The sequence below is a fragment of the Lissotriton vulgaris genome, chromosome 1_1 (assembly GCF_964263255.1).
Source record: "Lissotriton vulgaris chromosome 1_1, aLisVul1.2, whole genome shotgun sequence".
NCBI classification, from domain to species: domain Eukaryota; kingdom Metazoa; phylum Chordata; class Amphibia; order Caudata; family Salamandridae; genus Lissotriton; species Lissotriton vulgaris.
Window position 1 is genome coordinate 386,732,427 of NC_141685.1, and position 15,357 is coordinate 386,747,783.

The 15,357-nt window shown below is 48.4% G+C and overlaps 1 protein-coding gene across 1 annotated transcript in view; it reads right to left on the bottom strand.

Moving 5' to 3' along the window:
• SHISAL2A (shisa like 2A) overlaps positions 1-15,357 on the bottom strand; it is a 552,893-nt gene that overhangs the window by 264,105 nt on the left and 273,431 nt on the right. The window lies entirely within an intron of this gene.

The window sequence follows — 15,357 nt, forward strand, 5'->3', positions numbered from 1 at the left end:
TCTGCCACTCCCTAACTGGAAATGATAACAGTGTGTGGAGTGAGCAGTGGTGGTAGCTCCCTCTCCAATCATAGGCTTGATGCCATTTGAGGAAGATGTCACCACCACCACACTTCTATGTGAGCTCTTTAGTGTCTTTAAAACTGCACACTTGTACATTTTTTATATATTCCATTCGCTCTAGGTCACACATTACATTACCTCCTCGTAAGTCATCCTCGCCACCAGAGTCACGCAGTGAGCTTTAGCTCCACACCAGAACAAAACCAGGGCATTACTCACCGGGCCCCATGCTGTAATATATTTATTTATATATTGGAACACAACTTAAAGCAAAGCTGAACTCTTCATTAATGACACGGCAGCTAACATGGCTAATTTAACTAGATCACACTATTACGGTGTGTTTCTTACAGTGAGAGGAACAAACTGGTTAGACACTGAATTACACATAAATATGAAATTGCGCAAGACAAGCAAATATAGTTCCAAGCACAAAAAGCATGTCTCCATCAATATGGAAGGAGAGGTGTGGTGCAGCGGCCAGAGCGCGGGGCTCCTGGTTCGATCGGCGGAAGCTCAGCTCAGCATCAAGGGACTTAAATGGAGTTAAGTTTGCGCTTTAAAAATTGTGAATTATTATTATTCAAGCTGTTACGGTACTATTTGGCTGATGGTCACCCTGCTGTGGTATCTGGTCTCAAGGTTGAAACTTGAATACAGGCACGTTAAAATAGGCTTACTGAAGTAATGAGCAGACAGTAGGGTGACGGTGGCAGAGTCCCCGATCACTTTTGCTCGCCAGAGGGATTACAACTGTGCCTTGCGCTGTGCCTGAATTGCTGTGTGAAGAGAATTGCCTGCATTTTAACCATTGTTGATTTAAAAACGATGTTGTTCTGTTGATTGAAAATGGACTTTTAATTGTGAAATTTACACTTTTTAAAAAAACATTAAATTCTCTCGGTCAGCACTCATTTAAAAACGCCATACTTGCTGTTTTGCGCTACCTGGGCCACCTTGCTCCCAGTCCTGACTCAATAGGGGGAGGAATAATAATTCTGGTCAGCAAAGGAAGCCTGTGCTCGTCTTTCACTCCTGCCCGCCCTGGTCCGACACGGTAGCCAGTACCGTTGCGCGGAGGGCGGGTCAGGGAGAGCCAGGCACTTCCTGTGGGGGCATTTCCTGAGCAGTTAGCGCACTAGTGCCTGCTTTTCTCTGGACTATTTAGCCCTCGCCCCCTCCCGAGCGCGCAGCGTTCGCGCGCAGAGGAGCCGACGAGTAGCCAAAGAGTGGCCCGTCTGCGCCCGTCCGCGACTGGATCGGGCTAGGGGCTATACACTCTGACTGATTTATGATGGAACTCTTGGAGGACACCAGAATCAGGTACACATCTCAAGCACTACTCAGCTTACAACCTAAAGGATCAGGGGGCTGTATGCGTGACCAATGGCCATGTCCGGAAGGTCCTTTCTCATGTTTTCAGTGCAGATTTCAGGCATCTTCCACCACCATTTGCATTGGAGATTTGGTTAGTAGAAATCCAGAGCCCAAGGAACTGAAAAGCCTTCTTCTTAATGTTCGTTCATTTCCAAAACACCATCTTGAGATATGGGACCTTATTAATACTACCAAGCCTGAAATATGTTTTTTAACAGAAACATGGCTAAAGCCACACACCACTCCGGCCATAACACTTGGAATCCCAATAGGTTATAAAATCTTAAGGCTCGACCGCCCGATAAAAATCGGAGGCGGAATAGCCATAATATACAAAGAATGTTTAAAAGTCTCCTTAATTGAGCAGAGCAGTTGCCCATTGATGGAAGTGATGATATTTAAGATAACATCAGGCTCTACGGAAAACTGGAAAGGCGCTCTGATATATCGTCCTCCTGGGCCCAATACTGGTTTCTCCCTCTCTCTAACCTAGCTAATAGCACAACATCTTAAAGCCAAAGAAAACTTTCTCCTACCACGGGACTTTAATGTTCATGCTGACATCTCTGACCACCCAGACACTCGGTCCCTGCTATCGGACCTTGCCCAGCTAGGATTTCAGTTGCAGAATAAGGAGTCCACCCATACAGGAGGACACACTCTAGACCTAATTTTTTCTAACGGCCCTACTATATGTAGTCATCCACCGACCCGAGTTAACTGGTCAGACCATTGCCTAATTGCATTTACCCTCCCCGGCTTAGCCAAACCTGCTAAACAACCCCCTGCTCCACCCATATGGCGCAGACAATGGCAAAGGGTCACCTTAGATGAGATCCAGAAAGTATGGAAAGAACCACACATAATAGCTACAGATGATGTAGAATCAGCTCTTTCCAAATACAATCTAGCACTAAGGGAAGCAGTCGACCTCCTAGCACCGCTGAAACTTATGAAACAGCACCCCACATCAAAGCAGGAGAAATGGTATACGGAAGAGCTCAGAATAGAAAAGCAGAACTGTAGGAGGTTAGAAAAAGTATGGAGAAAGACCCATACTGAAGACAGCAGAAGAAATCATTCAGAAGCTTTATCTTCTTATTATAAAAACATCAGGCTAGCCAGGAAAAATAACCTGACATCAAGCTAGCAGAAGCCGGGAACTCCTCAAGAGAGTTGTACAGGATCCTACAGACTTTTGTGAAGCCCTCAGCCTGCGAGAGTCCTGATGAGTTCTCCCAATCCCTATTTAATGACATTTCTCTTTTCTTTGAAAACAAAATAGATGCTATCTATGACAAAATTATTATGGCCAATAACTCTAGGGACAGTGCTGAATGCATCCTGACACCTTCCAGCAATAGTCAAGTTAAGCTGACCGCCTTTTCCTGAAGCCAGTCATATGGAAATCCTGTCATTGATAAGTAGCATCAAAACAGGCTCTCCGTTAGATCTTATCCCAGCCAAAATAATGACTTCACTAAGCAGTTTACTTTGCCCAATGATACAAACAATTATTAATCTTTCCTTTAAAGAAGGACAAATACCACAAGACTGGAAAAAAGCAATAGTTAATCCTATCCGTAAAAACACGGCCTTGCCATGGACAGACCTCTCCAATCTTCGCCCCATTTCCCTATTGCCGCTCTTAAGCAAACTGGCCGAGACGCATGTGAACACACATGTGTCAAAATTCATCGAGGCCAAAGGGGGCTGGACCATTCTCAATCAGGGTTCAGACCCTACTACAGCACGGAATCCGTGCTCCTCTCCGTGGCAGATAACATCAAGATGACACAGGATAGAGGAGGCTCCATGATTCTGGTGCTATTAGACCTGTCTGCAGCCTTCGATACTGTGTCACATGAGATCCTTCTCGGCCGTTTGCAGAGAGTTGGAATTAGAGGCGTAGCTCTGTCCTGGTTGGAGAGTTTTCCCACTGGCCACTCACAAAGTGTCAGCCTGGGCTCCTACTGTTCCACCTTTAGGGAGCTCACCAAGGGGGTTCCACAGGGCTCATGTCTAAGCCCCACATTATTTAATGTGTACGTGGCCCCCCTTGCTGACATTGTGAGAGCATACAGGTTTACTCCAGTGTCGTATGCCGACGACACCCAGCTCTTGTTTCCCTTCCAGACTCTTACCCCGGAAATTAAGAACTCCTTTGCCGAGGACATGAGATCGGTATCCACCTGGATGGCTTCCAACTGCTTCCAGTGCAATGTCGGCAAGACAGAAGTCATGCTCTTCGGGAAAGCCAATCTCCTATGTTCACGGGATTGGTGGCCCTTAGAGCTAGGACCCGTCCCTTGCCCAAAGCAATCAGTGAAAAATCTGGGAGTAAGACTGGATCAAGACCTGGTTCTAAAAGAACATGTGAACTTGGTGACAGGATCCTGTTTCCGGACAATCGGTCTCCTAAGAAGGGTTTTTCCCTTCTTATCAGACGTTTATAGAAAGACCCTTGTCCAGGCCCTTGTCATAAGTCGATTGGACTATTGCAACGGTCTTTTCATTTCAGCAAATGAATACGTGCTCAACCGTCTTCAAGTGGCCCAAAACACTGCGGCCAGGCTGGTCCTCAATGTCCCCTCGAGAACACCATATAGGCCCCTACTGGAACAGCTCCATTGGTTGCCCATACGTCAGCGAATCAACTTTAAGATTTGCTGCATCATACATAAGAGCCTTTATGGATCAGGTCCTCAATACCTGACTCAGAAATTCCAAATCCATAAACCGGAACGTCTCTTACGTTCAATCAATCAATTCTTACTAAAAATTCCCGCCATTAAGAAGGCCAGGCAGTGCGGCCGAGCACTTTCATACATAGGACCCTTCATCTGCAATAAACTCCCTATCGGCATAAGACAAAATGCTAATCATTCCGGAAAGCACTCAAGACATATGTCTTCTGTGAGACATAGCTCCCTATTTACACCCACTAAAGGCACCGAATCTGGCACCATCAGCTAATCAAGCGCGGAGATACCCCTTCGGGGGTCGAGTCCAGCGCTATATAAGCAAATAAATAAATAAACACCCCCATGCCTGGAGGAGGGGCACCCTTAGTAGCACCACGGGACCGAGCATTCGAGGCAGGTGAAAAGGGCTGGTTGAGGAGGGCGACTGGTGACGACACTAGACTGGGTTGTGCAGAAGTAAGAAACTAAACTGAAACCTAGTAATAGGTTATTTAAGGCTGCGCCTTAAGGGTCTCGTCCTCCTTGTCCTTTCGGACTCTGACGAAGCTGCAGGAGCCTCGGCAACGATGGTTGACGCGGGAGGATTGTAGCATGGTAGTTCGTGGGGCGGCTGGTGACATTTGAAAGTGGTGAGGAGAGTAAAACAACACCAAAAAAAAGACCAATGCAACAAGCTAACTAATACACTACCATTAGTGCAATAAACGCGACAATAATATAATCGGGTATACAACATGATCTAAAAATTTGCTATAGAACAAACACAAACCTCAGACCCTCACAACCTTGCGCTTTCCATCCCGGAGCAGTGACAACAGAATTATGTTTTGGCAGATGTGCTGAGCTTGTGAGTGTAGTGTAGCGGTCTAGCGCACGCACGATGCGTAACGACGCGACTTGCGGCGGCGGCCATCTTTGGATGCGCGCACATCCCCACGCGGCATTAGCGTGAGTGCCGGAGCAGGGAACAGACCAGGCTCGGCGCTCTCTGGCATATAACCTGAAATAAACAGCGTGACCTGCAGCACTGTGTCGTGTTGTCATTTGGGGACATCGACCACATTGCAATGGCGACGAAGTCGGGTTAGGAAGAAAGGAAGAACCCACCCCCATAACTAAAGGAAGAAAATCAATCTGGACCAAGGAAATCAACAGGCTGGTACTAGAAACACCACAGGTTACCTGAAAGCAACACTGCACACAGAAGGGCAGACACCAGAGAGCGCGGCAGAGCCCACAGCCTCAAGAAGGTAGGCGAATTCAGCACTGGGGAGAAGAAAAGGAGAGAGAAGGGAGCACATTGAAAGGGGCACCCCTCAACACTGCACTATTGAGAGCAGGAGCGCTGGCTACCTCCAGGAACAGCGAAGGGGCAGAACAAGAGACCTCCCAATTACAGACAGAATATCAAGAGGGGAACAGCGCGCCAGGTAGCCCTAGTAGCCACAGAGACACCCCAGCCACAGAAAGGCGCGAAAAGATGAGCGCGCAAGCAGCGTCAGCGACAGCCCCGTGCAGTTCCTACCCAAACCAGGGGAGCCTCTCATAAGGTGGGAAGATTGGAGAGACTACATAGACAATTTCATCGAAGTGTTGGAGGACGAGAACGAAGAGAAGTACTCGTGTAAACGAAAGAGATGGATATTATTACACAATCTAGGCCCGGAGGGGTTAAGGATTTTCAAGAACTTAGTACCCAAACCACGAGGAAGTACTGATGATGATGTGTATGCTCACGCAATCGAGGAGTTAAACGAACATTATAAGCCCACCGTTTGTGTGCCGATAGACAGGTATAACTTCCAGCAGAGGAAGCAACATCCAGGAGAGTCGGTGGAAGAATATGTGACTGCATTAAGAAAGTTGGCATCCCCATGCAAATATGACACGTTCCAAGATGAGTTCATCAAGGATCAGATCGTAATGCACACTACGAGCGCTACGGTGCAAGACAAGCTATGGGCCAGCGGCGACGCCACACTGCAGGAAGTAATGATAATAGTCAGGAGAGCGGAATTGGCGCAAAGGTGCGCAGAAGCGGCAAAAAGGGAGGCAGCGGTGAGCCCGATGGTGAACAAGATTGATGACGATGAACACCACAAGGAAAACAGAAGCAAGGGCCCCTCATCGAAGGGACCGAACAGGTGGCAAGGGAACCCGGGACCACCAGGAAGACAGACGGGAAACGACAAGAAATCGTGCTATAGATGTGGGAGTTGGGCGCACGAAGCTCATGACAGGAAGTGTCCGGCGTTTCGCGCCAAATGTCTGTATTGCGGAATCACAGGGCACTATGAAAAAGTGTGCCGGAGGAAATCCTCCAGGAGCATGGTCAAATACATTGACCAAGGACAAGAGGACAGAGAGGGGGAGGACCACGAAGATGAAGACATGGTACTTGGCATCTATGACCAAGTGTTGAGTGTGGACAATAAAAGGTCGACCAAACCGGTACTTGACATAACCATTGGCGGTGCACCGATCAGTATAGTGGCGGACACAGGATCACCCTACACTATTGTTCAGCGTGCAGTGTGGAACGAAACCTTCAAGCCGCACCTAGGCCCAGACCTGGAGAAATTGGACATAAGGCCGGTTACGTACAATGGTGACCGCATACCCATGGTGGGGTTCAGACCACTGAGGTTTGAATTTAGAGGACGCATGCCAACTGCAAACTGTACATATCAGAGAAAGGTCCATCAGTGCTGGGATGGCTGGACCAAGGCGACTTGGGCATCAAACTGGACCCGGGTGGCAAGGAGCAAATCCTGCTCACTGAACCGGAAGCATGGCCAGACTTGGATAAGTGGAAGAAATAATTTCCCAAAGTCTTCGGAGGCACCGTGGGCAAGCTAGAAAAGTTTGCGCACAAAATTATTCTCAAGGCTGGTGCCATACCGGTGGCTCACAAGGTGAGGAATGTACCGCTGGCAGTGAGAGAGGCGGTGCAAGTGGAGCTACAGGAACTAGAAAGGAAAGGAATAATCGAACCGATTACATGCGCCGAGTGGCTGGTGCCACTTGCAGTGGTTATGAAACCCAGTGGAAAGGTCAGGCTCTGTGTAGACCTACGAGAACTGAATAAAAACATTGGGGCTGAGAAGTTTCCTTTGCCAAGGATCGAAGAGATGCTGGCCAAGACAAGAGGCATCAAATGGTACTCAACCATTGACTTAACATCCGCATACCATCAGATCGCCCTGCACCCGGAGAGCAAAAGGTTAAAATCATTCATAACCCCCTTCGGGTGCTACCAGTTCCGCCGCATGCCATTTGGACTGGCTTCAGCGGCAGCAGTGTTTCAGAAACTTATGCACCAGTTGTTCAAGAATATGGACGGCATCCAATATTTCCAGGATGATATCCTGGGGATGGAGCGAGACAAATTAGACCACGATGCCAAGCTCACTAAGGTCCTGAGAACAATAGAAGGAAAGGGCCTAACGGCCGAATGGGAGAAATACCGATTGGGCATGGAATCAGTAACGTATTTGGGACATGAGATTGGTGTGCAAGGCATCACACCCAAGGCCGAGAATGTGAAGGCGATCTGTGATACACCTCCGCCTGCCAATAAGGAAGACATCAGGTTCTTCTTAGAAATGGCGGAATACTATAGTAAGTTTGTGCAGCATTTCGCAACAAAAACACACTTTTTTTTTTATTTTTTTTTATAGGGGGTAGAGTTATTGTTCTGTACACTTTTACGGTCTCTAAACTCCCCTCCCACCCCTTTTAACTAAGGAATCAGCCACGTTATTAAAGTCGCTAGTGGACTGATTACCTTTTTTATCACCTTCACTCACCATTGCACTGACTACACCTTCCTCATCCTCACCCACATCCACCATCGGCAAGGAACTAAAAGAACCCCGTCAAAAGAGTACCCTTGGGGGACTCCGTCGGACATTGCAACGCCGGTCTGACGAGGGGCAGGGAGCCGATGATGACACCGGACACCCTCGAGTAAGGGTGTGTTTCACGCTTATTACCTTGGGTGTGTGAGGCTCTCTAAGTTCCGACTAGGGAACCCTTCTTTGCAGCCACGGTATTTATAATACCAACTCCTCGCTCCACACTGTGAAACGCCCCCTGGGGAACTTTGTACTCTGCTGCTAGCGCAACAAAAACACACCACATGAGAATGCTAACAAGAGAAAGCTCGGTGTCCACTGGACGGAAGAAGCACAAAGGGAGTTTGAGAGCATTAGGAAGGATGTGGTAGGAGCCATACCCTTACAAGGATATGATCCACAGGGAAGAACGGTACTCATTACGGATGCCAGTGATAAAGGCTTGGGGGCAGTGTTGATGCAGGATCGAGGACAGGGAGTGATGGAAACACTCAGCTTCGCCTCGCGCACGTTGAGTGACACTGAAAGAAAATACAGCGTCATAGAGAAGGAGATACTGGCCGTGGTGTGGGCGATGACAAGATTCAGATAATTCCTGTGTGGCACCCGTTTCCAATTGAAAACAGACCACAAGCCTTTGGTGAAGGTACTAACTTCCAGCGGCCATGCCAGTGCCACCCCCAGGATCTCGAAAATGACATTGAAGTTACTGGAATTTAGGTACGATGTGGAATACATTCCCGGCAGTCGGAACAGAGTGGCGGACTACTTGAGTAGAGCGGCGGCCATGGAACCAGGGGAAGAGGACCAAGCAAGTGAAGAAGAGATGGTGGCTCTGACGGATGACCAAGAGAAGGTTATCAGCAACCAGGAGTGGAATGAAGCATATAATGAAGACTCTACCATGCAGGAGGTGAAGAGGTGCATAATGCAGGGCTGGCCAGAAAAGAAACACACAAGCGAAGCCCTCAGGATGTACAACGAAGTCCGGGAAGAATTGTCGGTGGATGATCAAGGAGTGTTCGTGTACCGGCCTACCGGGGAGACAAGGTTGTTGTGGTGAAACTATTGGCGTTACTCCATGAAGTCCATCTGGGGATAGTCAAAATGAAACTGAGAACCAAGCAAGGATATTGGTGGCCAGGTATGGACATAAGAACGGAACGATACATCGGAGAATGTCCACAGTGCCAGGGAGCAGACAAAACGCTCAAGCCACTGCGCCCCGCAATGGGTAGATTTGACCCCACACAGAACCCGTGGGAGGAGCTGTCCATCGATGTCTTGGGCCCAATCTTGGATGGACAAGGCATACAAAAATACGTGTGTGTCCTCATTGACAAATACTCAAAGTGGCCCGAGATGAAGGTGGAAGAAATAATGGACGCGGAAACAATCTTAAAATTCCTGAATGACACTTTCGTGAGAGAGGGTATTCCCAAGTCGATCCTAAGCGACAATGGTCCTCAGTTCACTTCAGACAAATGGAAAGAAATGGCATTCTCTCAAAGCACACGTCAATCTATCACCCGGCAGGTAATGGGCTAGTGGAACGATTTAATCGTATGGTGATGGGATAGGTGCAAGCAGCGATAGCGAACAATAAGGACTGGGAGAAGGTAATATGGGAAACGATATGGGCCTACAGGATCACCCCCACAGGAACAGGATACAGCCCATTCCAAATCTTGAGAGGCCGTGACTCTTTCACGAAGGACAATCGAGTATGGAAGGAGAAGACCATAGTGAGCAAATGGTCTCTGGCAGTGGTCCAGGCAAACCTGGAGAAGGCTCGAGCCATCTATGGAAAACATTATGACAAGCGCCGAAGTGTAAGAGACACAGGACTGGAGGAAGGTGAATGGGTGCGAGTAAAGCTGGCGACGATGCAAAGAAAAGGAGATAGCAAATACAGCAAACCGTTGCAGGTGAAGGAGGTGTACGATAGAGCAGCCCTGTTGAGTGACGGGAATGTGTGGTCGCAGGACCGCATGGCGAGATGCAACAAGGTGCTACAGTGGGGCCAAGGAGGAAGAGAATCTGAAATTACAGAGGAGCCTAGAGTAGAGGAAGAACTGTTCGATGGAGAAGCAGATATGGGAGGAGAAGAATTTGGCGAGGAGCGAAGCAACAGAAGTAGTCCTAGAGTGGAGAAGGAGATGAACTCAAGGAGACCAAGAGAGAGCCTGGCTGCATTGAACAGTGGGGGAGCTGGCGCAGAGACTCCTGCGAGAGAGGCCATGGCCACCCCGGTAAGACTTACCCGCAGGGGCAGAGCAGTGGTCAAGCCCGCCAGGTTCCAAGACTTTGATATGAGTGGCAGACTGTAAGTTATAGTTTTCATTGTTTGGAAAAAAGGGAGATATGTAGTGTAGCGGTCTAGCGCACGCACGTTGCGTAACGATGCGACGTGCGGCTGTGGCCATCTTTGGATGCGCGCGCATTCCCTCGCGGCATTAGCGCGAGTGCCGGAGCAGGAAACAGACCCGGCTCGGCGCTCTCTGGCATATAACCTGAAATAAACAGCGAGACCTGCATCACTGTGTCGTGTTGTCATTGGGGGCATCGACCACATTACAGTGAGGTCGGCGTTCTGTGGAGCTCTAAATTGAGTTTCTCTTCCTCTTTTAAGCAGCAGAATAACAGAGAAATATCTCTATCGACATTTGTAACTTGAATGGCCGAAAAACAGTTGCACAATTGCTTCCCTCTCCTGCTGTATTTCTTGACCATTCGAGTTCCAGGCAAGCCAACTATCACTCATTTTTCAAATACCAAAGCAGCCAGCGATAAAAATAAAAAAATAAAACACCTGAGCAAAGGGAACACATTTGAAAGGTAAGAAAATGCAGGGGGTGGAGCATGGGCATAAATAGTGCACGGCACTTCCGCCACCAGAGTTTAGGAAATCAAATAGCTTTTAAAATAAAAAAAGCTGAAGGGCAAAACGAACAAAAAAGAAGCAGACGGTGTAAATTGTAGGTTTACTACATCGTTTCTGTACAAATTCTCCAAAGTGTTGGGAGAGTAGGATTTAACATGAGATCTTTTGTTTCTGGCTAGTAGGTTCTAGGCATGGCGTTGAAGCACGTATGCCCAAATTCTAGAAAGTCTGTGACCCAGGAGGATTTCCACGGCCTGAATGAGCTTTGGAAGGTGGCAAAGTGGCATGGAATGGAGGCAGCACTGCAGAAGTTGGCTGGTGAACCAAAGCAACAGCCAGATGACAGGCCAACAAAGTGGCAGAGGAAGGACCGGTTCGATATAGGGAGAGGCAGCAGGACAAACCACGCACGCAGCCTGAATCAGTAGCCTCTGTGGTGGGTGAGTCAATTGCTCAGGGCATGGCCGATTGTAGCTTGAAACAGGCAACGCAGGGCCCAGTTCTTAACATGAGTGTGGGCGTGGTGGGGCAGAGAATTATGGCGATCTCCACGACAACGGCATCTGTGGTGGCACCACAGGTAGGGGGAGCGCCTGTAGTGACACAAGCGGTGGGTAGCGCTGCAGCCCTCCAGCTCCCGGGTAGTATAGCAGGGGTAATAGTGCTACCGGCACACGGGCCAGGCAGCCGTCAGGAGCACAAGGGGGGGTTGCAAGAGGCATGGAGCGCTGCTGCCCACCAGGCCCCTGTAATATTAGGGGGGCATCAGTTCCACCACCACCAGGACTAGTTGCGGTGACAGGATCACAAGGAGGGGTGGCGGCGCAAGTGTGAGCACAGACTGGTGAGACGCCGGCGACGGTGGGGCTGGGAGTAGCGCAGGTGGGGGAGAGTGTAATAAAATCACCGCCAGTGATGACCCCATATTTTTTTGTCTACATCTTTGGTGCTGGCCCCTCCTTTAGCAATTACATGGCATGTTCCGTCAGAAACGCGGGACAAGGTTTACAGAGGGGAACTTGTCAACGTATTTGACTTTATCAATGCAGGGGTGGTCCCAAGTAGGACCAGAACAGCAAAGGAGAGTGAGTTGACGCCAAAAACGGTGTAGGTTGAGTAGTCCTTCAGGTACTGGGTAACAGGGTTTTCCATTTACGCAGCAATTCTGACTGAGAAAACACCTTTGTTAGCCCCACAGTTATTTGGGTACATGTCCCTCATACATAGGGCGGCATTCGAGTTCCAAGGGTCTGTATGGATGCAGTAAGTTTAGGCAGATGAAAGCAGTTTGCCAGAGATAGCATGGGACCAGAGGGAGATCAATATTTGGCAGGTGGAGTTCAATATGTCTCATGCACCTGGGAGGGCGGCTCAGTCCTTTCGATTCAACAAAATTTTGGGAGACAAAATACTGGACTGCTGGCAGTACAACAAGAAGGAATGTAGCAAGGGAGCATCATGTAAGTTTAAACACATTTGCTCTTACTGTGGGGGACAAGGACATCCAGAGTTTAAGTGTTTCAAAAAAGATGGGAAGCAGAGAGAGCAGGCAACCTTTAAGAGTATATTGATCAAGTAATAATGTAAAGCATCCCCAATTCTCCACCATGTGCAACCTTGTTTTTGCCCCTGGGTTGGTTCCCAAGAAAGATCCAGGCAAATTTTGTTTAATTCACAACTTACCTCACCCCACTGGGTTATCAGTAAATGATGGTTTGGACCAGAGGTGATGCACCACCTTTGATGAAGCCATTATGAAATTACAGAGATTAGGTAAGGGGGCTCCAATGGCCAAATCAGACATAGAGTCCGCTTTCCGCCTTCTACCCGTCCACCCAGAGGATACTCGCTTGCTGAGTTTCACTTTTGAGGGTCAGTACTTCCTCGACTCATGAATGCCATTGGGTGTTTTGTAGCGTGCTCAGTATTTGAAAGATTCAGCAGATTTTTGGAGAGTGCAGTGAATGACTTGGTGTCATTAGATGCTGTGGTTCATTACCTAGACGACTTCCTGTTCATGGGTCCCCCTGTGACGAGGCATGCGTGAGCGTCCTGAAAGGTTTCCGACAGCTTGCTCAGGCGTTGGGGGTTCTGTTAGCTGAAGAGAAATCGGAAGGCCCCACGACCTGTATGTGTTTCCTTGGGATTGAGATACACTCGGTGGCAGGGGAGTGTAGGTTGCTGCAGGAGAAGGTGAGGACATTCAGGGATGCGATTAACGCCTGCTTAATTGCAAGGAAGGTTACCCTACATCACCTGCGGGTCTTGGTGGGCCAATTGAACTTCGCATTGAGAGTCATTCCTATGGGGAGAGTTTTGTCTAAGAACATAGCAAGAGCAATGTCGGGCCTACAGTCAAAACACCACTACATAAGATTGTCTACAGAGGTCAGAGAGGACTTGGAGACATGGTAGGAGTTCCTACAGAATTTCAATGGAAGACTATCGTGGCAGCAACCTGCAAAGAGCAACAGAGAGTTAGCCCTCTACACAGACGCATCTAGTAGCATTGGTTTTGGAGTAGTGTTGGGCTCTAGGTGTTGCATGAAGCATCGGCCACAGGAATGGGTTGCGAATGGGCTCACACGCAACGTTACCTCTCTAGAATTGCTTCCCATCATTGTCGCCCTACACATTTGGGGGCATCATTAGCAAACGCCAGAGTCATTTTTTGGTCAGACAGCATGTCCGCGGTCATGGCCATCAAGAATCAGAGCGCGAAATGCCTTTTGGTGCTGCAGATGCTAAAGACTCTTATTTGCCTATGTCTCTTGCATAACGTGCATTTTTCTGCCAAACATGTCCTGGTGTGGATAATTCAGTGGCTGACGCTTTGTTTTGCTCTAAGTTGCCAGAGTTCAGGGCAGGGTGGCTGCAAGCAGACAAACTGATGGCGGAGTTTCCAGAGGAGTTGTGGAGGCTTGGTGCCCCATTGCCACAGATCTAATTGCAGTAGCCCTGGCACCCCAGACAAAACGTATGTACGAGAAGGCTTGTGGGGAGTAGAGCACATTGTTCAGATCAGGCGCGGACTAAGATAGAAGGAGTACTGAGTTTTCTTGTGGGGCAGAAAGACCAGGGGAAATCGCTTTCGCTAGTGTGCAAGCAATTGTCTGCAATTGCTTTCTTTGCTGGGTTCCAAGGAGACAGAGATCCTACCAAGGACTTTAGGGTACGAAAGCCCGTCAGGGGTTGGGAATGCTTGAAACCTGGAGTGCAGTACAAAAGGCGTCCTATAAATGTGGTAAGGCTGATAAGGCTACTGGGGGCTTTACAGCAGGTGTGCCAGTCCCAATGTGAGGTAGAGCTATTCAGCCTTGCATACGTGCTTGCCTTTTTTGGGGCTTTGCGCATCTCCGAGTTGGCTTCCTCCAAGAAAGGTGAAGGTGGGTTAGGCCTGGCGGATGTCCTTCTGGAGGTCAGGGCGATCCATCTCAGGATCCAGTGGTCAAAATCAGACTTGCTCGGGAAGGTCGCATGTGTGAAATTGCACCCGGCACATTACGCCGCATACTGTCCAGTGGCAATGGCGAGGGACTACCTTGACAGACACCCGTGGTGGCCTCATCTAGGCTTCTAGTGCACAAAGATGGGACGCCAATGACACAATACTAGTTCACTCAGGTGTGTAGCAGGCTGTTGGCCTACCTGGGCGAGGATTCAACACAATTTATCTCCCATTCCTTTCGCATAGGGGCAGCCACCACAGCAGCGGTGATGGGCCTTTGACATGTGGATGTTGCCAGAGTGTGATATTTAAGTAGTATACTTTAACTCTTGTGGTGATTTGTGGTGAATGAATTGATTTGATGTGAATAAAAGCTACGCCTTGGACAATATAACCTGATTCTGGGAGTTTGTGGCCACAGCAAGCGGCGGAGAAGAATGATGGAAATGGGGAGGAGAGAGTAACACGTTGTGCGCGCACTAACACCATGCACTGAAAGAAGATTACGGCACATTCTGTAAAATGGCACGGGAACATATGGCGTTCTCTATTTACGATCACTTCCAATGTTTCACATTCAATAATACCAAGTATTCTGTTCTAAAATAATAGTGAGACATCAAGAGTTCAGCTCGGCACAGCTGTTAAACAAACATGTATTTAAATGAAACCAGTCACTGTTTAAGTAATACCATAATCAAGAGCTTGCTTGTGAGAGTGGCAATTGAAATGAAATTATGCTGTAAACAGGGTCTGGGAACAACTGAGTCATCAACCTAAATTAGAGCTCAAAGTGGGAGCCCTGTGCACATCCAAAACATTTTATTCATGTTTTAATAGAGGGTGTCATAAGGAATAGGTGATGGGGCCCAACGTTCTGTTCAACGTTAAAGCATGGCATGAATATTCAGAAGTGAGTACATTGCCTCTTCCTACCTCCACATTGAAGGTGTGGGCAAGTTTCCATTTGCTTTAATTTTATTGCCTTCCTGTTCAATCTTTGCACTGTATTTGTTTGGTCCC